General features: G+C 36.2%; 1 long non-coding RNA gene across 1 annotated transcript in view; it reads left to right on the forward strand.

Annotated features, from left to right (window-relative positions):
- Nucleotides 1–478: 478 nt before the first annotated feature.
- The window catches only part of LOC138143586 (uncharacterized), a 119,504-nt gene continuing 95,805 nt past the window's right edge, over nucleotides 479–24,177 (forward strand). Inside the window, exon 1 of the long non-coding RNA XR_011163737.1 lies at nucleotides 479–658. This is a non-coding gene — a long non-coding RNA (uncharacterized lncRNA). The remainder of the gene's footprint in view (nucleotides 659–24,177) is intronic.

Consider the following 24,177-nt stretch of genomic DNA (forward strand, 5'->3'; position numbering starts at 1 on the left):
TGGGCCTGGTCATTGAGGATCATCTCTTTATGGCCTAGATTTCCTTCCTGACACAACTCTTAGAGAGGATCTTTCTTGTCACTTTTTGGCAATCCTCCTCATTTACCTGCTTTTCCTAGCATCTCTTCTGAATGTTATATCTCTTTGGTGTTGCACACTTAAAAGAAGAGAGAATCAGCCCCTGGCTGAAGTGAAATAGAAATTAGAAGCCTATTAGTCTAAAACCATCGCAGATCCTCCATATTTAACTGCAATATCATCTACTGCAACTTCCAGCATGATTAATAGACACTACTTATATGCTTGGGTAGATTTTTCTTTATTTGGCGACAGCTACTAGAGTCTACTTGATTTTGATTTACCAATATTAGGGCAGGAGATGAATGTTAAAAACCAACGCTATTGACATTGATTTACTTTTCCACCCACAGCTGCAAGTTACAGAAAGGGTTCCATGCTAATTATAGCTTGTGGCAATCTGACTCAACAGAAATCCCATCAGTATTGCAAGTTAGTGCCCAGCCTGCAGAATACCATATTTTTTTTTAACAGAATATTTGTGTTGGAGAATCAGCCATAGGCATGGATTGAAAAGGAAGGGGGAAAAAGTAACAAGAAAAAACATCTACAGGGAATGAATGAAAGAAGGAATTGGAAGGTAAGGGCTGTGATCAAACCTATCCTTTCCCTTCCTTGATTTCTATTTTGGTTTTTAAAACCCATAATTTGGCCCCTTCTTATCTTTCCAGTCTTGTTAAACATTCCTCTCCACTATATACTATGTAATCCAGAGATGAAAGACCCTCTCTCTGCCCCCAGTTTATTTTCATCGACTCTCCCTCATTCCTGGAATTCTTTCCCTTCTTGCCCCGATTCTTGGGTTTCCTAGCCTCCTTCAAGTCTCAGCTAAAATCTCACCTTCTGCAGGCAGCCTTTCCTGGTCCCCTTTGATGCTGGTGCCTTCCTTCTGAGAAGAGTTCCTATCTATCTTGTATATATTTTATATACACATAGTTATGTGCCCATTATAGTGGACACATTATACTGGGCACAGGTGCACTGGAGCCAGCTCTCACCGGGTCAGGAGAGCCAGTTGTTAAATTTTGTGTGAGCACTAATCCCTTAGAAAGTGGCAAATGTTACAAATCAGGGTTTGATCCATTGTTTTGTTGATTGTCTAGACATATAAATGTTAAAAAGAAAATGTTAATGATGCAGATTGAATTTTAAAGTGTGCTGTGTGTTTTTGTGAATTGGTTGTTAAACATTACCCACATCCTCTGGGAGGAGAGACTGTTTTTTGCCTGTCTATAATTCCAGTGTTTAGTTCAATGCCTTATACACAGTAGGTTCTTAATACAAGCCTGTCTACTTGAAAAGCAATATGTTTACTTTCAATCTAATTTCAGAGAGACTACATATAAAGTGAAAATGCTGGGAAAATTACACATTTATCTCTACATATGCATATATATATACAAACTTCACTAAGATTTGGGTTATCGTGCATTATACACACGTGTGTATGTGATATATATACATAAAATGCATATTGTATATAATATTAATATATGTACATAATAATAATAAAATGAATTAACATTTATATAGCCCTTACTATGTGCCAAGTACTGTACTTAGTGCTTTACGATTATTATCTCACTTGATCCCCAAATCAAGGTAGGTAGGTACTATTATTTTCCCTCTTTTATAGAGGAGGAAAATGGAGATTAAGTGACTTTCTTGACCAGGATCATACCATTGGTAAGTGTCTTAGGCCAGATTTGAACTCAGGTTTTTCTGACTTGAGGCCCAACTCTATACACTGTACCACCTACCTGCCTTTCAAAACCCTTTACCAAGTCAAGAAGGGGTTGCGATCTACATATAAGGAGGTGAATACTGTTTTCTCCTTTGTCACTCCACTTAATCACTTTGCTAAAACGAAACTGGACCCAATACAAGATGATAACATCTTCTCATGTCCAGGGCTTTCCATCTAGTTCCAGGGTTCTTTCATCCTTCTCAGCTACCACACTGTTTTATTTCTGTACTGGTAATTTGGTAATTATCACCAAATGTTCCTTTGGAACATTTATTAAGCACCTAATATATACCAACCATCTGTGCTTAATGGTGAAGATAAAAAGACAAACATCTCTTGTATTATTGCCTAGCATTGTTATTTAACTCTTATTTTCTTATTAATAACTTTTCAAGTATATATGTTTTATCTTCCCCTCCCAAGACAACTGTTAGCTAAGTAAGTTTAGGAACAATAACCTATACTTAGCCAAGTGCCTGGCACATGGTAAGTCCTTAATAAATGCTTGTTGACTTAACTTGACTTATACTTCCATATTTCTTGCAGTGAATGGCAGAGTGTCAAATACATAGCAGACAATCAATGAATATTTGTTTAATGAATACATCAAGAGCTGGCAACATTCACAAAGTAGGATAGAGACCTGAGTAATGTGAGTCTTTGAAAAACACTAAAATGCTCAGTTATTATTGTAATGGGTACCATGGGTATACCAGGTGTGTGATCCAGATCCAGATCCAGATCCAGAGATTCAATCAAAGTGTTTTACTTACAAATGGCCCCACCTCCCCAAGCAGAATTTGTTCCTATGTCAGATTTGTTTTCTGCTTCTGGAATTCATTATCTATTTACTCCGTCTGCCTGGGTAGTCTATTTAATTCTGCTATCAAAACATTAATTTTGTTTTTGTGGAATCCTTGAATATTCCTTGAAACTTTTTACTTCTATACTTTTGTGCCTTTTCCCTGGAACTTTTCTCTTCCCCAAACCTTATCTGTACCTGTCCAAATTCTGCCCATTTTGTAAGTCATAGCTCAAAAAAAAACTTTCTTGACCAGCATAAAATCAAAGAATCATAGAATTTCCTCCTCTAAACCACTTATATATACCACCCACTGAAGCCACACACACACACATACACACACACACACACACACACAAACATCACCATCACAGAAGTCCAAATACGCTGCCAGTCTCACTTCAGCCAATCTTTTCCAAGTGTCATGATCACTACAACCATTCCTGTTAGGTAAAGATCACTGATTCAAATAGCAGAGAAAAGCTTTAAGTTTTAGTCTGAATAATGGGGTCAGAAGGGGAGACCAATAAGCTTGAGATCTAGAAACTTAAGATTCTGCCAAAGATTTAGAGCCACCTGATCAACCAATTAATCAGTTAATCAACATGGAACACTTACTATGTGCAAAGCATTGGGCTGGGTGTTAAGGTGGATACAGGTCTGGGGTACAAAGAAGTTTGCCTTATGAAGCAACCAACCAATCAGTCATTCAACAAACATTTACTAAGTACCTACTATGTAACAGGCAGTGCAGTAGATTTTGGAAATTCAGACACAAGCAAAAACACTTCCTGCCCTCAAGCAGTTAGTTTACAATCTATGAGTTTCTCCTCAAATCTCAGACACTGAATCTTTAGCTCCTTATCATGATGATTCTTCTGGAGATGATTCTTCTTCATAGTAAAATATTCACTGTCAAGTGGAGGGATTAATCAATTAATCAGTGAGTAAGCAAATATTTGCATGTTCTAGGTCCTATATAGCTGAGGATGCAAAGGAAGAAAAAACACAGTTTACATTCTGTAAGGGAAGATATCAGCAAATTATGTATGTGTGTATGTATGAATATATATTTATATATGATATATGTATACGCAACATATACAAAATAAATTTAAGGCAATTTGGCTGGGGAAGTAACTGGCATCTTGTTGGGAGTGGGGATAAAAAAAGGCTTTATGTAGATGGTAGTGCTTGAGTTAAGCTTTTAAAAAAAAATAGAGATTCTAAGAGGCAGAGGTAAGGTGAGAATGCATTCTAGGTATAGGAAACAGTCAGTCCAGAGGCATTGAGATGAGAGAAGGAAAGCCATGTGCAAAGAACAAAGAATAATAAAACTCTAATGGGGGGCCCAGCAGCCCAAGGCCCTGTGACCTGCTGAATGAGTTGACACTGTGGCACTTGGAATCAAATGTCTCAGATGACAGGCATGAGAGAAGAGAATCCTTGAGGGAAGTGTGGGCAATGAGTTTTCTACCTTGTGTGATTATAGAAAGTGGGTAGGTTAACATTTTATATCCCAGCATATTCTGGGATTGGTTCTATTCCCAACCTCATGTTCCCTGCTTATAGATGCTTTTGAAAAAAATCAAATCAAAACAAAACAAAAATAATTGACAAACCTTGCATTCTTTTTAGAGGGCAATTGGGGTTAAGAAACTTGTCCAAGGTTACACAGCTAGTTTTTTTGTGTAGGTGTTAAGTGTCTGAGGCCAGATTTGAACTCAGTTCCTCCTGACTCCAGGTCCAGCGTTTTACTCACTGTGCCACCTAGCTGCCCCAAAACCTTGTATTCTTAATGCCATGACAAGAAAGCTTTAGCTTCCTATAAGGTGTATCTCATTGATGGGTTGAAAAAAAAGGACTTATCTTCTCCAAGGTACATCTTTTTTTTTTTTTTAAGCAATTGGGGTTAAGTAACTTGCTCAAGGTTACACGGCCAGTTATTTCTGGGTGGGTGCTAAGTATCTGAGACTGGATTTGATCCCCAGGTCATCCCGACACTGGAGCCAGTGCTCTTACTCGCTGAGCCACCTGGTTGCCCCTAAACAATTGGGGCTAAGTAACTTGCTCAAGGTTACATGGCCAGTTATTTCTGGGTGGGTGCTAAGTATCTGAGCCTGGATTTGATCCCCAGGTCATCCCGACACTGGAGCCAGTGCTCTCACTCACTGAGCCACCTGGCTGCCCCTCCAAGGTACATCTTTAAAAAAATGGTAACAAAAGCAACAACAACAACAACAAACCAGGATATAATATTATATACTGGAAGTGAGACTCAGAAATCCTAATACCTGATATCTGCCTCCAATGCCAAATAACACCTACCTAAAAAGCAGAAGTCTCATCATTTATAAGTGTCAAAGGTAAGTTTATGAGGGAGGGCTAACTCAATATTCTCATGCTAACAGATAATTAGCTGTTGGCTGCCAGAAGTTGAGAAGGAAGGGTAGAATGTAACTTTTATCAGCTGAAAACTACAAACTTCACAGTGTTTTTGTGCAAAGTACAGCCCCTTTACTTCTGGTTCTACTGCTTGGGGGAAGAGTATCCTGGGCAGTGGGTGGTGCATCCTCTACTTTCCATATGCTTTTGTGTGAATAAAGAAAGTGGGAAGGCAGATATTTAAAAATCCTTCTGCCATCTCTCCCCTAGAGGTGTCAATTGAAATAGAGAGAGTGTGAACATATTGTATTGCTTTTGGATTACTGGTGGTATAGAAAATGGATAGAATTTCTGAAGATGATCTAAAACTAATATTTCCATTTGAAAAGAATGTACTTTCCTCTATACACCATATTCCATATTTTGTTGTTTTCTTCCCAGTTTATAATCAGGGAAACCTTTGTTTTTCTATTGATATGCTGTGGTAATAATTTATAGTTATCCTTGAGAAAATCACAATAGCTCCAAGATCCTGTCTCTTCTCTGTCTTTCTTATTAGAGTGAATATCATCTTCTCATATTTCCTCTGATAGCTGCCTTTTCATGGGCACTACAACCCAAGATAGAATATGGATATTTGCACTAGCCATAATATATTGATTGAAGAAAGGACGGAGAAATAGGCTGCTTTTCTTAAAATTTTTAAAACAAAAGTATCTTATGCTTTACATGAAAAGAATGTAGAGCTTGGCAACAGAGATAGTGCCTGTCTCAGACTGAACTGTTTCCAACAGCAATTCATACTTTCATAACAAGTAGAATAAAAGGGTTGTTAGAACACAGGACAACTTTCTTAGGAAGATGAGCCTGAAAACTCTAAAGCATTCTTCTTCTTTTCTCTATTCATGGGTGCCAACTTCTCCTGAAATTTTCCCCGATCATTTTGACTGAAAGTAACATTTTCCCCCTCAAATTTCCTTAGACAATTTAAGTTGTCTTTATGACAATGCCTCTAGAATCACAAATATCTATGTACATATCAAATTCCCCACACACACACCGAAATGGTAGGCTCCTTGAGGGCAAGCACTACATTGTTTTTCTTCTTGGTATCATCACAATTTACAGGTTTGTTGAAATGAATCCTCCCTTAGGAAATACACCTATAATTCTAAGAATTACATCATCATCTCTACTCTTATAGAGACTACTTTCATCCCTCACCTCAGAGGGATGAAAATACTGAATCATCTTCTCTCTCCTTTTCCTTCCTCTTACTTCTTCTCTTCCTTTCTTCTTTCTTTTTCAGCCTCCATATCTGTGTCATTTTCTGTCTATATCTGTCTGTGTCTATTTCTTTCTCTTTTTCTGTCTCTTTCTCCACCTAGGCCTAGTTCCCTAGCTCCATGCTCAGATACTTTCCATTCTTTATACAAATTCACCAGTTTCTCTTTCCTATTCATGACAGTCCCTGGAAAATAGTAGGCACATAAGAAAAAATAGTAGGCACACTGGATGATTGATATGCCCAACAAGTACTTTTCAGTCTTTGCTTTAAAGGTCACCAATGAAGAATCCACCCACTCCCAAAGAAATCCATACTTTTCCCTCACATCAAGCCTAAATGTGTACACACACACACACACACACACACACACACACACACGCACACACATGCACATATGTATATTTTAAAGTTCCAAACATTGTTCTTGGTTGTGACCTCTTGAACCAAAGAGAAAAAGCCTAATCCTTCTTTCCCATGATGGTTTTTCTCATACTATATTTGAGGTCAGCCATCACATTCCCTTTGAGTCTTCTCTTCTCTAGGCTAAACACATCTTTGATCATGGTTTTGAGAATCAATAAAATACTGTAGACAAAGTGCTTTGCAAACCTTAGAGTACCATATGAATGACAGCTATTATTATTAATAATAATAATAAAATTGACAGAGTGCATAAGGAGAAGAAAAGAATGAGCCAACAAACCAGAAATGACATGATTATCTTTCCCCTCTGGCACTACATACATTCTCTATAACATCGGCAAAATTTATATTTTTAACACTATGTATGATCACTAAAGAATGATGGATAAGTTCATTGTGGTTCACTAGGAGGTAATTCTTGAGTGCTTAACCATTCATCTAACTTGGATATGAAAAAATACAGCAGTCTGGGAAAAGTGAGTATATAGCAAAGGAAGTCACTTTCCTCTTACATTGATTTGAATCCTTTCTTTGGGGGATAATCAATACATTTCCTCTTTCTTTTTATTGCCTCCAAGTCAGATAAAACAGAACCAGTAGATCAATAAATGTCATATTTTCCTCTTGCTAAAACCACTGAGCAAGAAAACAAATTTAGCCTTCCAGGTATTTGAATCCAATGAATATTACAGTGTTCTTATTCCCCATTGTGCTAAAAGCTAGAGAAATAAAAACTCATAAAATGGTAAGCTCCAATGTGAGAAATTAATTTTCCCTGGCTTCCTCTTTCTCCTACTTGTTTCTTATTTTTAATAATTTCAGATTGTTATTCATCTGAAAAAGTTAAACATAAAAGTTTAAATTAAAGGTAGCATGTTTAGTCACTTAAAATGAAACTATATAAGTTTTTACATACATATATACACATGTGTATCTGTAAATATGTATGGATACATATTATATATACACATATGCATATAAATTTTGAATGGCTTATAGAAAGAAAATAATGACTAATGCAAAAGAATAAATTACTAAGGTAGGACTGTCAGGAATCCAACAAATAATTATAAAGTTTCTATTATGTACAATGTACTATGCCAAGTACTAGGAGATAAAAAGATAGTTCTCACATGCAGGAGCTTAAAATCTAGTAAGGGAGACCATAACCCAATGTAATAGTGTAGCTATCATATGAGTGGTATATCTATACCACTATAAGTAGTTCATAGAGGGAGAGGATGATTTCTTTCTGGATAAACAGAGACTTTGTGGCAAAAGTGGCTTTTAAACTGTATCTTAAAAAGTGAGTAAGATTTGTACAGGTTCATATTGGGTGTGGGGAGGTGACGGGAAGTAATAACAGAAGTAACACAGGTTTAGGAGGGGGGAAAGTTCAAGTTACATTCATGGTTGACAAGAAACAGAATTAATGTTGTGATAGAAATATTATACAGACAACCCATCCAGAAGTAGAAGCAGAAAATAAATTCTAGAAGCAGATGACAAAACTGGAATTGAACCATGATGAGAGATTTTAACTCTCCAGACATCTGTTCAAGCTCTCTTTTAAAAATCAGAGTGGATGTGACCAGGAAGATGGTGATTAGTCACTTTTTCCAGGATTCTTCAAGTCTCTAACCATATAAGTAAAAGTTGCAATAACTCTAAATCAGAATTTAGACCTCTCAATGCAAAGATTTGAAATTTAATTAGTAGACTAGAGAAGATTAATCATCAATACATGATTAGAGGTTAATAGGTTTATGCAAACACACATACATACATATACACAAACTGAAATATTGGCAAGAAATGCAAAAGGCAATAGTGTTAAATGAACGTGTGACCTGTATATAAGCCAAAGCTTATATGCACTTAAAATCAGAATATACCAAGACACCTTATGAATTGTAAGTGTCCCAGAGTAACACAACAATTTCAAAGTATTAAACAAAATGAAAGAAATTGTACTAGAAGACCTCCCAAAATTTCTGAATAAAGACAAGAAAGCATCAATCACAAAAAGGTAGTTCAACAAAAGAAAGATATTTGAGACATTTCTGCAAAAAAAAAAAGATGTAGGAATAATATTTGGTTTTCAAAGTTCCCAGAATCATAAACACAAGAAATGGAAAGAAATACAACTACCAAAAAAAGCATACATATTTTATTATTATCCTATATTTAAAGATAGGTTTAGGGGAAAAAATAAAGACAAGAGATGCTCATCAAGGTGTGAAAAAGACAAAAAAAGGATAAAGAAGTAAGATGAGCTTAAGGAAATAACTTCTATGTGGTTTTGCTTAGTGCTTTCATAAACTCTTCTTGATTTACTTATATCTTTATTCTTTAATTTTTCAGTATTTTTCATGAAGTTAAAGCTTTTGAAGGTATGATGTTTGAATTTCTTCTTCTAACTAGTTTCTGTTAGTGCCTTTATAAACTTCATTCCATAATTTTTTTCCAAAAATAAATTCTATTGCACCTCACTCTTGAAAATAAATTCATGAGGGAAGCAATGTTGAATAGAGGTAGCAGTGAATGGTAAAAATTACACTGTATTGCCCCAGTGTAATACCATAAAGACATCTATTGTGGAACATACTTCTTTCATATGGCCTTGTTTTTTAGTAGAACCTCATTTCTCTCACTAGAATAATATCTCTCTACCTTTCACCACCTCCCACGGACTGAACACATTGTTTGAATTCCAAATGTACATTTGCCTAAAAGACTCTCACAAGGCAAGCACTGAAATGGGAGTGAGAAGAAGTGATACAAGGACACTTTCATAGTCTCTCTGAAGAATTTTGAAATCTATTGTGAGACATAGGAGACACTGGCACAGAACCATCCAGAATGGCATGCCTGCATCAAAGAAAGCTGTGTGCTGTATGAGCAAAGCTAAAACTCAAAAGAAACATAAGATGTGCAAATTTAGAGACATCTCCACTCCAAATGCCCATGTGAAATATTTGTGACTGACCTGTGTTAGAGACTTCCAAGTTTCTATTCATCTGATCAGTCACAGTCAGACATATTGTATCTTGACTCCAAAATAGTGATGTGATTTTCGTCCTCTTCAAGTATGAAAGACAACAACCAACCTCGGAAATAATATTTCTTACCTACTACTTTATTTGCCTGTAGACCACCATCCTCTCATCCTTCTTGTCAAAGTATAGATAATAATATAATAATAGTCAGAAACTTTTCTTTCTCAGAGCTGGAAAAATCTAGCAGAAAGATAAATAAAAGGGAAAACATAAAACTAAATAACTTGGAGAATTTAAAGATGAAATATTTATGGGATCTTACAAATGGGAAGATTAAAGAATATACATATGACTCAAGATCATCTTTGTTAGAAAAAAAAGAATGTACTAGGACATAGAGAAATAATAAATAAATAAATGTAAAAATCAGAAAGACTAAACACATCTTTTTAAAATCATAGCTCAATAAAAATAGTATTTAATACAGAAACCAGAAGCAAAACAAAAGACCAGACTTATGGAGACTCAATAATGACATTCTAACCAAGAAGCAACTGAAAGAAAAGATGTAAACAATCAATAACTATATGAAAGACAATAATAATGAATAGGAAACTTACCCACAATTTCTGGGACATGGGTAAAACAAAGGAAAAAATGTTTCCTTAATAACATACATTTGCAAAATAGAAAATGAAGTATTATTAAATTGGCTATTCAATTAAAAATCAGAAAACCAACAAATAAGCACATCTGACCTAAGAACAACAAAGGAAGTCTTAAAAATTAGAGGAGAAATAGATACACTGGAAAACAAAATATCCATAGAATTGATAAACAAAACTAAAAGATGTTTCTTTGACAAGAGTAACACAATTGATTAACGTAGTTCTAACAATAATAATAATCTAAGAAGAGGAAATTAAAGGGCCAGATAGGTAATTTAACTATCTCTATTTGTTGTTAGCATGATAGCATACTCAGACAATTTTAGATCAGGAAAAAAAACTAATTGAAACCATTAATTATCTCTGTTAAATAGTAATGTAGAATAAAACCCCCCAAATTAACAACATTTCTAAATGGCAATAATAAAATCCAAGAGGGAATAATAGAAAAAGAACTTCTGTTCAAAAGATTTGCAAAATGCATAAAAAGTTCTGGCAGTCAATATACTAAGGAACATTAAAAACCTGTATAGATACAATTATAAAATATGCCTTTACACATTTTTAAAAATGATTTAAAAAACTGGTGGGATAGTTGGTGCTTCTGGCTGGGTCATGTCATAAAAGTGAAAATATTAACTGAATTTACACACTCCAATTAAAATATCAAGGAGATATTTTTTAAGTGAGTCAAAACAAAGATATTTCTTTGGAAGAACAGGCAAGTACTAAGGGAAACAATAAAAAAAAAGGAAAAAAGAGGAACTAGTTCTTCTGGACTTAATGTTATATTATAAAGTAGTAATCCTAAAACAACAACAACTATTAGTTGAAAGGAACTCAATAACCCACAGTATAATAAATTGAAAACACAGATTCCATGAGGAAGAAAAATAATTGATGGTAATACTAGAAAGCAGTACCACAAAAAATAGATCTAGACCAACACTCTATACCATATAGTAACAAAAATTCTGATAATAATAAATATCACAACATCTAGCCTCTATATAACACTTTAAAACTTGAAGATATTATCTCATTTGATTTGGTCTTTGTAACATCCCTGTGAAGACAATATGCTTATTACCTCTGAGAAAACTGAACCTGTCAAAGATTAAGTAACATGTCCAAGGTCACAGAGCTAATAAGTGTCTGAGATAAGATTTGAATTCAGGTCTTCCTGGTGCTCTAAGGCAGTACTTTATCAATTGTATCACATAGCAAAATAAACATTAAGATGGATTTATGACCTAAATAATAAAGGCCATATTTTTTTAATTGAAGAGAATCAGTTCAAGTACCTTTCAAAGTTATATCTAGGGTGTGAATTTTTTTTTTAAGCAATTGGGGTTAAGTAACTTACTTAAGGTTACACGGCCAGTTGTTTCTGGGTGTGGTGCTAAGTATCTGAGACCAGATTCAATCCCAGGTCATCCCGACTCTGAGGCAGGTGCTCTTACTCACTGTACTACCTTTCCCCCGTACGGTGTGAATTCTTAACCAAAGGAATGGAAGTGATTCTTAAAAGATAAAAGTAATTTGTATTAAATGAAAAAAAAATTCACGAATGAGATTAATGGAACAAAATGAGATGCAAAAGGAAATGGAAAAAATTTTAATATCAAAGTGTGTGATAAGAGTACAGGTATGGGAGCAGCTAGGTGGTGAAGTGAATAGAGCACCAGTCCTGGAGTCAGGAGGACCTGAGTTCAAATCTGGCCTCAAACACTTAACACACACACACACACAAAACAAGCTATGTGACTTTGGGTAAGTCAGTTAACTCCATTTGCCCTACCTTCCCCCCTCCAAAAAAGAGAGGACAGGTATGGAAGAGGAAGCAGTTAATGGAAATATGTAAGGCCAAAATCCATTTCCCAATAGATGAGGGTATGAACAAGTAGTTTTCAAAAGAAAAAAATTGTGACTCACAAATAATTAATAACTGTGAACAATGTTACAGATCGCTAATAATAGGAGAAATGCAAATCAAAACAACTGTTACATTTTACCTCACACCAAGCAAACTGAAACAGATAACAAAAGCTTTGTATAATAAAGTTTGGAGTGGTTGTGAAAAGATGGATATGATAATGCACCCTTGATGGAGCTGTGACTTTGTCCAACCATTCTGGAATCCAATTTGCAATTATGCTAAGAAAGTGACAAAAAGGTCCATGTCCTTTAATCCAGAGATACCACTTTTAGTCACATAATCCAAGAAGATCAATAATTAAAACACTAAAATACTTATAATTGCAAATTTTATAGAAGCAAAAACTGGAAACAAAATTGATGCCCCTGTATTATACATATGGTGTATGACTGTACTGAAACACTATTGTGCTGTAAGAAACAATGAACATGATAAATATAAAGAAAGCTGGGAAGCAGTGCATGAATACAAAATGAAAAAGAACCAGGAAAATAATAAACATAATAAATATAATACAATGTAGCCAGCAGATATCACTACAGAGGGCAAAGTATGGGTGTATCTTCCCAGAAGAAGAGACAAGTTTTGGGTTCCCAAGACCAGACCTTTCCCTATCCAAAGGCCTTCGTTTTGGGCGAGCTCTTCACTTTGGCCTCTGCCTTCTCCTTCCTTTCATTACCTCTCTTTTTCTCATGTAAGGAGAGCAGGCAAGGTAGAGTTGCTTAGCCTCAGAATATTAGATGGCACAGTGAATAGTGTCAGAAAGACCCATGTTCAAATTCAGCCTCAGACACTTACTAGCTGTTTTACCTGGGGATTTCATTACCATCTTCATGCTGCTGATTCTCAAATCTACCTTTCCTGCCACATCCTCTCTGCTGACTTCCTACCTCCTATCTCTAACTGCTTTTCAGACATCACCAACTGGATATCCAATAGACATCTTTAACAATATGTTCAGTTGACATCTTAATCTCAACATATCTAAAACCGAATTCATTATCTTTCCCCCTAAACCTTTCCCCACTCCTATCTTCCTTATTACTGTAGAGGGCAACACCATACCGCCAGTCCCTTTGGCTCACCACCTAGGAGTCAGTCTGCATTCTTCACTATCTCTCATCTTCCATATGCAAGCTCTTGCCAAAGCCTGCCAATTTTACCTTTACAACATCTCTCCAACAGGTCCTCTTCTCTCCTCTGATATGGCTACACATTGTTGTATTCATTGTGTATATTGTTTTCCTGCTTCATTTCATTTTGTATTCATGCACCACTTCCCAGCCTTCTTTATATTTATAATATTCATTGTTTCTTACAGCACAATAGCGTTTCAGTACAGTCATGTACTTTACATACAATACAGTGGCATCAATTTTGTTTCCAGTTTTTTGCTTTTATAAAATTTTCTGTCATAAATATTTTGGTGTATATAGAACCTTTGTTTTAGTTGGTGCAGGCCCTCATAACTTTATACATCAATTACTGCAATAGGTTGCTAGTGGGTCCATCTTACTTTAAGTCTCTCTCCACTCCAAGCTATTCTCCATTCAACCACTAACATGATTTTCCTCAAATGCAGGTCCAATCATGTCATTCTCCCCTTTGCCTCTCTCAATAAACTCCAATGACTTCCTATTGTCTCCAGGAGCAAATACATAATATTCTAGCATTCAAAGCCCTTCATAACCTAGCTCTTTAACCTTTCTTGTCTCCTCATACCTTGCTCCTGAACCCATACTCTTTGATGCAGTGACCCTAACCTCCTGGCTGTTCCATGAACAAGACCCTCCATCTCTTGGCTCCGGACATTCTCTCTGGCTGTCCCTTATACCTGAAATGCTTTCACACCTCCACTGCCTGCTGACCTCCCTGGCTTTCTTTAAGTCATAACTAAAATCCCACCACCTACAGGATACTTTCCTCAACCCCTCTTATTTCCAGTATTTTCCCCTGTTAATTATTTCCTATTTTTCCTGTACATAACTTGCTTCATATATTTTTGTTTGCATTTTGTCTCCCCCATTACATTGCAAGCTCCATGAGGGTAGGACTATTTTTTTTTGCCTCTTTTTGTATTCTTAGCACTTAGCACAGTGCCTGTTACATAGTAGGAGCTTAATAATTATTTATTGAATTTAATTGACCCCGGGCAAGTAATATAACCTCTGTTTGCCTCTGTTTTCTTAACTGCAAAATTAGGATGAGAGCATCTCCCTCTCAGAGTTGTTTTGTGGAACAAAGGAGATGATATTTGTAAAGCACTTATCACAGTATCTAGCACTCCATAGTAGGCATTTATGGTTTATTTCCTTCCATCCTTCAAGCAGTCATAATCTGATATACAACCCAGTCACCTACAGACAATAGCTTGCTTAGTCCAGGGGTAAAATGTTAGCAAGGTTCCGATTTAAACTCTGCCTTTTGAGAAGTGTATACAAATGTACAACTTATTGACAAAATATCTGAAATAGCTATTAGCCCCTAGGCAGCTTCTAGCTGTTATTCTGAAAAATGAGGCTTCCTAGCTGGTTGAATTCTATATTCACGAGCACATTAGTCTAGTTTTCTGTAAACTCCCAAGTGCCAGCTAACAAACAAGGGACAGCGAAGATTATAGATGATGAAGTGGACAATTTTAATTATATAAAGTTAAAACAATTTGGCACACACACACAAACCAAAAGTGCAGCTAAAATCAGAAAAGAAGATTTAAAAAAAATCTTTGCAGCATATTTCTTTCATGAGGGACTCATTTCTAAGCTATACAAGGAATTGATTCAAATTTATTAGACTTTTTCTGTAATTGTCAAAGGATATATACAGGAAATTTTCTTTTTTTTCTTTTCTTTTTTTTTTTTGCTTTTTGGAGGAGGGAGAGAAGGGCAATTGGGGTTAAGTGACTTGCTTAAGGTCATGTGGCTAATAAGTGTTAAGTGTCTGAGGTCGAATTTGAACTCAGGTCCTCTTGACTACAGAACCACTGCTCTAATTCACTGTGCCAGCTAGCTGTCCCCAGGAAATTTTCAAAGAGAGAAATCCAATTTATCAACAACTGCATTTTAAAAAAATATTCAAATCACTAATAATTATGGAAATAAAAATTGAAGTAACTCTAAGGTTCTACTTCATACCCATATTGACAAATTTGACCAAAAAATAACCAATTTTGAGAAAGCTATGAAAAAATAGGTCCTTTAATGCCTTGTTAGTAGAGTTGTCTTTTGAACCAGCTATACTGAAAAGCAATTTGGCACTATGCCCTAAAAGTTAGTAAACTATATTTATCCTTTGACCCACTGCTATACCTGTGCCCCAAAGAGACCAAAGAGCAAAAGGATACAAGTACAGAACATTTTAGCTGGTTTTGTGTGTGTGTGTGTGTGTGTGTGTGTGTGTGCGTGTGTGATGTCAATGAACTACAAAGTAAGGGGTGCCTATCAATTGTGTAATGGTTAAAAAATTATGGTACATGAATGTAATGGGATACTATTTTGCTGTAATAAATGATGAAGGGGATGATTTCAGAGATACTTGGTAAGACACTTATGTATTGATTCAGAGCAAAGTAATCAGAACCAGGTAGAACAATTTATATAGTAACAACAAAATTGTAAAGGCAACTTTGAAAGATTTAAAAATACTAAGCAAAGCAATGACCAAACATGATTCCAGAGGACTGAAATGAAAAAAACTCCCTACCTCCTAACAGAGAAATAGTAGATTAAGTGTCCATATCAAGAAATAATTGTTGAAAAATGGTCCATGCTAGAATTTGTTTTGATAAATGCTATGTATTTGTTACAAGGTTTTAGTTTTACCTTTTTTAAAAAAATTCAGATAGAGGTAGGAGGAACAGAAACAGATTAATTAAATTGAGTTTGTCTATTAATTTAATTTAATTAGGGGGTCTCTAGGTGGCACAGTGGATAGAATGCTGGTCCTGGAATCAGGAAGACTCATCTTCCTAAGCTCAAATCTGGCCTCAGACACAAACTAGCTGTGTGATACTTAACCCTGTTTGTCACAGTTTCCTCATCTGTACAATGAGCTAGAGAAAGAAATGGCAAACTTCTCCAGTATCTTTGGCAATAAAACCCCAAATGGGGTCATAAAGAGTCAGATATGACTGAATGATAATTAATTTATAAACAATAAAAAATATTTTTATGTATTCAAAGTTACTGGCTTCCTTCTTTCCACACTTCTGTAAGAAAGACATACCCAGGACACAATTAAAATTATATATACTTATCTAGAGAAAAGCTATTGTTAAAGTACAGTCAGAAGGGATCATTTCTGGGAGCCAAGATGGTGGAGTAAGCAGTAAACTGCCGCAACTGTCCCATACTCACCTCTAAACAATCATAAAATAAAGCCCCCAAACAAATACTGAAACAGCAGAACCAACAAAAGGATGGGATGAAACAATCTTTTAGCCCAAAAAACCTGGAGGATCAGCAAAAAAGGTCCATCTCACTCAAGTGAAAGGGGAGTGCAGTCCAGAGTGGGAAGTATCCAAGCAAGCCAGGAGCAAGCCCCACCTCTGAAAACCAGCAGGAAATCCTGAGCCCCAGTGTGGTGGAACAGGCAAATACTAATACCAAGATCACCTCCATGCCTTCTCACAGCCAAGGGAACCAGCAAACTCCAGGTCTGAGAACCACCATGTGCTTTAGCATAGGCCCAGGCAAACAGGAAGACAGACACCTACCCTATGGGTGCCTAAATAAACAGGCAACCACCAGCCACACAGGCCCAGCAGTAGGCCTGGGCAAACAGGAAGCCTTCAGTGGGCAGGCCTCCAAGTGCTTAAGTGTAGCCACTGGTAAATGCAGAAACACCCTCACCAGGCCTCAGCATATGCCAGACACCACCACTAGGACCCCAGCTCAGCAGCCCCAGCTTCTATAACCCAGGGGCCTCCAGGCACCAGCCAACCACAAACCTGATGGGGTATAGGTTCCGGAAATCCCTCGAATCTTTCCACTAGATCTGGCATTTCTCAGAGGACAAAAGTCTTCCATTATCAATATGCCCCAGTTTCTGTTACCCTTAACCTAGCCTAGCCCTCCATTGTCTGTTACCTCCAGATTGCCTCTGGCTGCTTCCCACCCTTGATCCCATCAAAATCCCATTCTCTTGGTTCCTGGCAATCTGACCTCTAGTCACCCCAGTCCCATCAAGACCCTCTTTAGATTCCTCCCCAAGATCCTCCCTAAACCCCTCCTCTAGTCACCCCAGACTACTAGACCACCCCTAGATCCCTCCCACAGTCTCTCTGTGTATAAGATCCATCTTGCTTCCATGAAGGCACTCAGATTTAATCTAGTTCATCAAGCTGAGATTCAATCTAGGCTGTATGTCGATACAAGCATCACAAATGCTTAGGCTCCTTAAGAGTCTACCCATTATGAAAAATCTTTAATAAACTTTGCTTTTCTTTGGGTGAGAGAAGGCTTGAGTCAAATTCATTTGGCAGGACCCAGCATGTCAGTATGTTGGGATCCTGAGTACCCCTAAACCCCAAATCTCAACAAAGTACACCACCCCCAGAACACTGCACCAGAAACAAGGGTCCTCACGGGCAGCATCAGTGCAGTACCAGGTAAATAGCCAGAGACAACACCCCTTCTACCCTGGGAGTAGAGCTCAAATCTAAATGAAAAGAAAAAGGCCTAAAGGGGGGTGGGGGGAAGGGATGAGCAAAAAACGGAAAAAAAAAAAAAAAAGGAATCTGACAATAGAAAGGTTTTATGGTGACAGGGAAGACAAAGACAAAAACTCAGAAGAGGACAACAATGTCAAAACATCTATGGGCAAAACCCCAAATAAAATCAGCCCAGAAAAGATCTCATGGAAGAGCTCTAAGAGGAGCTTAATAATCATGTAAGAGATAGAAGAGAAATTGGGAAAAGAAATGAGAATGATTCAAGAGAATTGCAAAAAAAAAAAAAAAAAGAGTCAACATCCTGGGAAACTATTTTAAAAATTACAATTGGCCAAATGGAAAAGGAAATACAAAAATCAACCAAAGAAAACAACTCCTTAAAGAGTTATTGACCAAAATAAAAAACAAAAATACACAATCTCAATAAGGAAAACAAGATCTTAAAAGTTAGAATTGAGCAAGTGGAAACTAAAGACTCTAAGACATCATGAATCAATCAAATAAATTCCAAAAAATGAAAAAATGGAAGAAAATGTAAAATATCTCTTGGGAAAAACAACTGACCTGGAAAAGAGATCCAGGAGAGACAATATCAAAATTATTGGACTACCTGAAAGCCAATATTAAAAGAAAGATGTGGACAGCATCTTTCAAGAAATTATCAAGGAAAACTGTACTGGATGACCTGGAACCTGAGGGTAAAATAGGCATTGAAAAAAATCCACTGATCATCTCAGGAAAGAAATCCCAAAATAAAGACTGCAAGGAACATTATAGCCAAATTCCAGAACTATCAGGTCAAGGAAAAATTACCACAAGTGACCAGAAAGAAACAATTCAAATATCAGGGAGTCACAATCAGGATCACACAGTTCCTGGCAGCTGCAACATTAAGGGATAGGAGATATTCTATGACATTCTGAAGGGCAAAGGAGCTAGGACAATAACTAGGAATCACTTACCTGGAAAAATTAAGCATAATACATCAAGAGGAAAAAATCATCATTCAGCAAAATAGAAGGATTCCAAGCCTTCATAAGGAGAAGACAAGAACTAAACCAAAAATGTGACCTCCAATATCAAGGAGTCAGAAAGGAAGTTTAAAAGATCAGCAAAGCCCTTAGGAGCAAACAATTCCAAACATTTTGGGATGGCAATAGAACAGAAATAGAAGCAGAGGGGGGATCAAATTCACCATGCTTCCAGAAATTCCTTGAAAGTGGTGTTGCTCAGTAACTCCCTGCTAGACTTGCCCCATTAACTAGCAGCTGGTGAAGGAAATAAAGCCTTCTGCCATGTCTGTTCTGGGGTGAGCTCTCCTGCAAAGCTTCCTCCATTTGCTATTGCTGCTGCTGATACTCCATCTCCCTTGCTGAGCGATTTCACTTTCTAGAGCTAACATAACCTCTTCAAGTCAAATCCAGGCCATACAGTGTTCTATCTGCTCCTGGTAAAAGTTAATAAGTCACAGGGTCCTTAGTGAGGATTTAAATCTGTCTAGATGTAAATGGGAGGACAACAACCAACAATCAAAAATCAAAACCACATGCTGTGACATTGTGATGACCGACTGTAACTCCAAAGAAGAAATAGGAGAAAGCATCTGTTTCTCTTCTTGGCAATTGTGCAGGACCATAGGTGGTAAGCGTTTCATATAATGTCCACCTTGCTGATATATTGGTTAATTTTGCTAATTTTTTTCCTCTCTTGCTTTTTAAATGAAATATGGATGATGTATGTACAAAAGATAACCATAAGATTTATGCAAAAAGTGACTGAGAAATTTTTGAGTTGCTTGATCATTTCATTCCTCATAAAATAGAGGAGGTGAGGAAATGAATTTTGGATTTGGTACAACCAGGATTAAATGAATACCAAAGTTTGAATGATGGGAATCTTGTTAGGAATGGATCATCCACCTCAATGTTTAATTGCACTTTGGGGACTGAATATGAGTTTCACAAACAGAATTAAACAGACCAATGATTCACAAGAAAATAAAGGACTTTTTTTTTTAATCATAACCTGTTTGAATTCAGAGAAAGGAAAGCCCAAGGTCTAAAACAAAATAAGCCTGGAGCTCTAGGATCCTAGGGGAACAGAGATGATAAGGAAATTCTATAACCAGTATACAGCCAAGCCCAGAGGGAACTTGGAGGGTAATGAAAGATGCCAAAAAAGTTCAACAAAAACCACACCTTAAACTGTACTGAGAGCAAGAAAATCAAAGAAGACATATGACCACTGCTCAGTATGGATGGAAAAGTGATCATGGAAAATAAAGACAAAACTACTCAAGATAATAGAAGACAGACAGGACAGAACTAATCAATTCCTACAGACTGTGCAGTTTATAAACTACATGTTTGACTTGGATTTGAAATAGAAGATAATTAAACAACTGGTAAAATACTACCTAGTTGCCCTGCACAAGATTAGTGAGATGTAAGAACACTGTGAAGAAACAGTGTGAGATGGCAGCTAAAAAAGAACTATTTCAATTTTAAACTGAATGAAAACTATCATAGCATCTAGAATAAAGAAGGTTACAGTCATTCTGCCCTTTGCCCTTAGACAATATCTAAACTGTTATATTCAGTTCTGGATGCCATATTGTAGGAAGCAAATTGAAAAATTGGAGTTCTTCCAGAAGGAAGTAACCATCTCAGTACCTCACCATACAAGGATATGTTTTAAGTCAGAGAAAAGAATATCTGTGTTCAAGTATTTGAAGGCCTATCATGTGGGAAAGGATTATACACATATTGGTTGGTCTTAGAAAGAAGAACTCGAACTCAATGGAAACTACAGAGGAAAGAAGAACTCGAACTCAATGGAAACTTCCAGACTGATATAAGGAAACCTTCCTAATAACTAAAGCTATCCCAAATAGGAATAGTAAGCTTTGGGAAGAAGGGAGGTTCCCATCAGTGTCTGACTGGCTAGGGGTTGAGGATTTGGGGAGGTACTTTTTCTGAATATGGTTTGGAATAAATGATCTCTAAGGTCCTTTTCAATGCAGAGACTGTCATTCTAATATTCTAGGTAGAGTTTTGATTGGGGGTCAAGGTCTTATATAGAGGAGTGAAGGCAAGGACAGTGCCAGAATTTCCAAGGCCTCAAACAAAAAGGCCAAGGAATTTGGATGTTATTCAGTAGGCCATAAGAACCCACTGGAGGTTTTTGAGAAGGGAAATCATGGGAGATACTTCAGGGCAGGCTTTTCCTACAGTTTCTCAAATCCTTACTGCCTATTCTGTTCACACGTAAGGCTGGTCCCTTCTATGGTAAGTATCAGGCTAAAATTATAATTATTTGCCATCCCTCACATAGTTCTAGTGTAAGGATATGAGTTTGGGTTCACAGAGTCTGGGAATGAAAAGTTGGAGACATTCACTGATAATGAGTCAGTTTTTGGACTATCTGAGTCACTTTTATTTTCTAATAATAACTTGAATGTATACAATAGAGAAAACTCTGTTTAAAGTGGAAATTATCGTATGGTTAATGAGTGAGATGAGGTAGAGGAAGGCATTCTTCCAGTGATTGGTCCAGATATAGTTGCCATAGACTCTGCTCCTGGTCATGGAAGGATTTTTAAGGTCATTCTTGAAGATACTCTGTGCTTTAAAATGGAGTTTTGTGACATTTCAGTGACGGAGCAATAGCAAATTACTTTGCTGATTTAGGCTTTTCTACTTAACCTCAAACCTAGTTTGGAAAACTTATGTAGGGTATCTCAAAAATTTTAGTGTAGCTTTAAACTTTAATATCTTGAAACTACCAAATTTTAAAATTAAGCTTTAATACCTTAAAATCATGTTAAGATTTTTGGGACTCTATTTTTCCTTAGATAGGACCTATATTACATTGTGCATATATATCATCTTATCTATTCATTGGGCCTGCCTCTGCCCTCCCAACCTTGTGAATCAGAGTATGTAAAATATTATTTGAGAGAGTATGAAGATTTATTAGTAATTCTGTCAGGTTTGTAATCCGGAGAACCAGAGTTTACTAAAATCCAAGTGCATGAGCTGAAAAGTGTGAGTGTGCATGCTATGCAGTCATTATGATCTTCATGGCCACCTATTATCAGTTAGCTCCATTGGGAGCAATCAAATGAGGTTTGAATCCCCACTCCACCATTTAATAGTTGTGTGATTGTAAGCAACTGGTTAACTAGTCTGGGTCTCACATTCTTCATCTCTAAAGGAGAACAGAGAGAAATAATATTTGCAAAAACCTATCCCACAGGTTTATCATGAGTAAGGTACTTTGTAAAGCTCTTATAGAAGTATGAGCTTCTACTATTATTTTAAAAGTTTTGTTGATGTTTTGTTTTTACTTTTTATTTATAATCCCACTTCCTGAGAGGTTTCTTATAACAAAGTGGAACATTTAGATAAAACTAAAAATAGAGTAACCTTGTATGAAAGTACATGCATCTGTAGCCTTCCCCTCATCCATCTATTTTTTAATTAACAGAAATTTACTTTTTTTCTCCCTTCCATTCCCCACCACTATAAGGGGAGAAAAATATAGTGAAAACAATTCCCTCAACAAGTAAACATAGTTAAGCAAAACAAATTCCCCAATGACTGAATACAAAAATATTATATTTCATTCTGTACCCTAAATCCTCATGTTTCTATTACAGATGGCATACTTCATCATCATTCCTCTGGAATCATGAATTTCTATCATATTGATCTTAGTTCTTACAACTTTCAAAGTCATTTGGCTAGACAGTATTGTTACTATTGTATAAGCTGTTCTCCTATTTCAGGTCATTTTTTGCTTCATTAGTTTATAAAAGTCCTAAATTTGTTCATTTTTATAGTATCAATATTATAGTATAAATTGTCTTTTTGGTTCTGTTTTCTTCATTTTGAGTCAGCTTATATTGTCTTTCCATGTCTTTTTGAAATCATCTCTTTCCTTATTTCTTACAGAAAAATGATATATCATCTTAGTCAAATACCACATCTTATTCAGCCATACTTCATCAGTTGAACTTTATTACTATTAAATAATCTCATGTGTAGATAGAAGTGATGGCAGAGATGATAAAAATGAACAGATAAAAATATAATATGCACAACTTTGGTATGTGAATAAAATAAAATTCTAACTTTAGGTATTACAGCAACAGATTAACCTTCCTAATTATGTTTTGTTTAGAATGGTATGAAAATGATTTCTATTTCCTGCATATGCCCATGTACCCATTACCATAAGGAATTAGAGGTCAAGAGCATGAAGTTTGAGATAAGGAAAGAAGGATGAGAATTATACTTTCCTGTTTTTTTAAATAAATTTTATTTTTTTCCCCAGTTACATGTAAAGGCAATTTTTGAGATTCATTTAAAAACATTTTTGAGTTCCAAATTTTCTCTCTCCCTCCCTCACCTCCTCCTCCCTGAAATGGTAAGCAATTTGATATAGGCTATACATGTTAAATCCTGCAAAACATATTATCATATTAGTCATGTTGTAAAATAAAACAATGACCCCAAGGAAAAATAAAACATGAAAAAAATACAGAAAGTGAAAAATAGTATGATTCAATCTGCATTAAGGCCTCATCAGTTCTTTCTCTGGAGGTGGAGAACATTTTTTTACCATGAATCCTTTGGAATTGTCTTGGGTCATTGTATTGCTGAGAATAGCTAAGTGATTCACAGTTTATCATCATACACTATTATTGTTACTGTGTACAATGTTCTACTGCTTCTGCTCAATTCACCTAGCATTGGTTGATATAAGTCTTTCCAGGTTCTTGTAAAATCAGCCTCTTCATTATTTCTCATATTACAGTAACATTCCATCATAATCATATACCACAACTTATTACTTGTTTGGTCATTCCCCAATTGATAGTCATCCCCTCAATTTCCAATTTTTTTGCCACTACAAAAAATAAAATTGTTTATATATACTGATATGTCCTTCCCAGTCCCTCCCCCTTTTATCTCTTTGGGATACTGACCTGGTAGGGCTATACTTTCCTGTTGATCAAGTGGGGTCATCCACAAATTGAAATAACTCATGTCATAATTCAGGATAACTCTTTCAGCTTCCCAGTGTGTCTTTCTCTCTATTATCTATATCTGTCTGTCTGTCTTTCCTCTCTCTCTCTCTCTCTCTCTCTCTCTCTCTCTCTCTCTCTCTCTC

This window comes from Petaurus breviceps, unplaced genomic scaffold, assembly GCF_028583685.1.
Source record: "Petaurus breviceps papuanus isolate PSGF00001 unplaced genomic scaffold, PetGlider_PUasm1.0 90650, whole genome shotgun sequence".
Classification (NCBI taxonomy): Eukaryota; Metazoa; Chordata; class Mammalia; order Diprotodontia; family Petauridae; genus Petaurus; species Petaurus breviceps.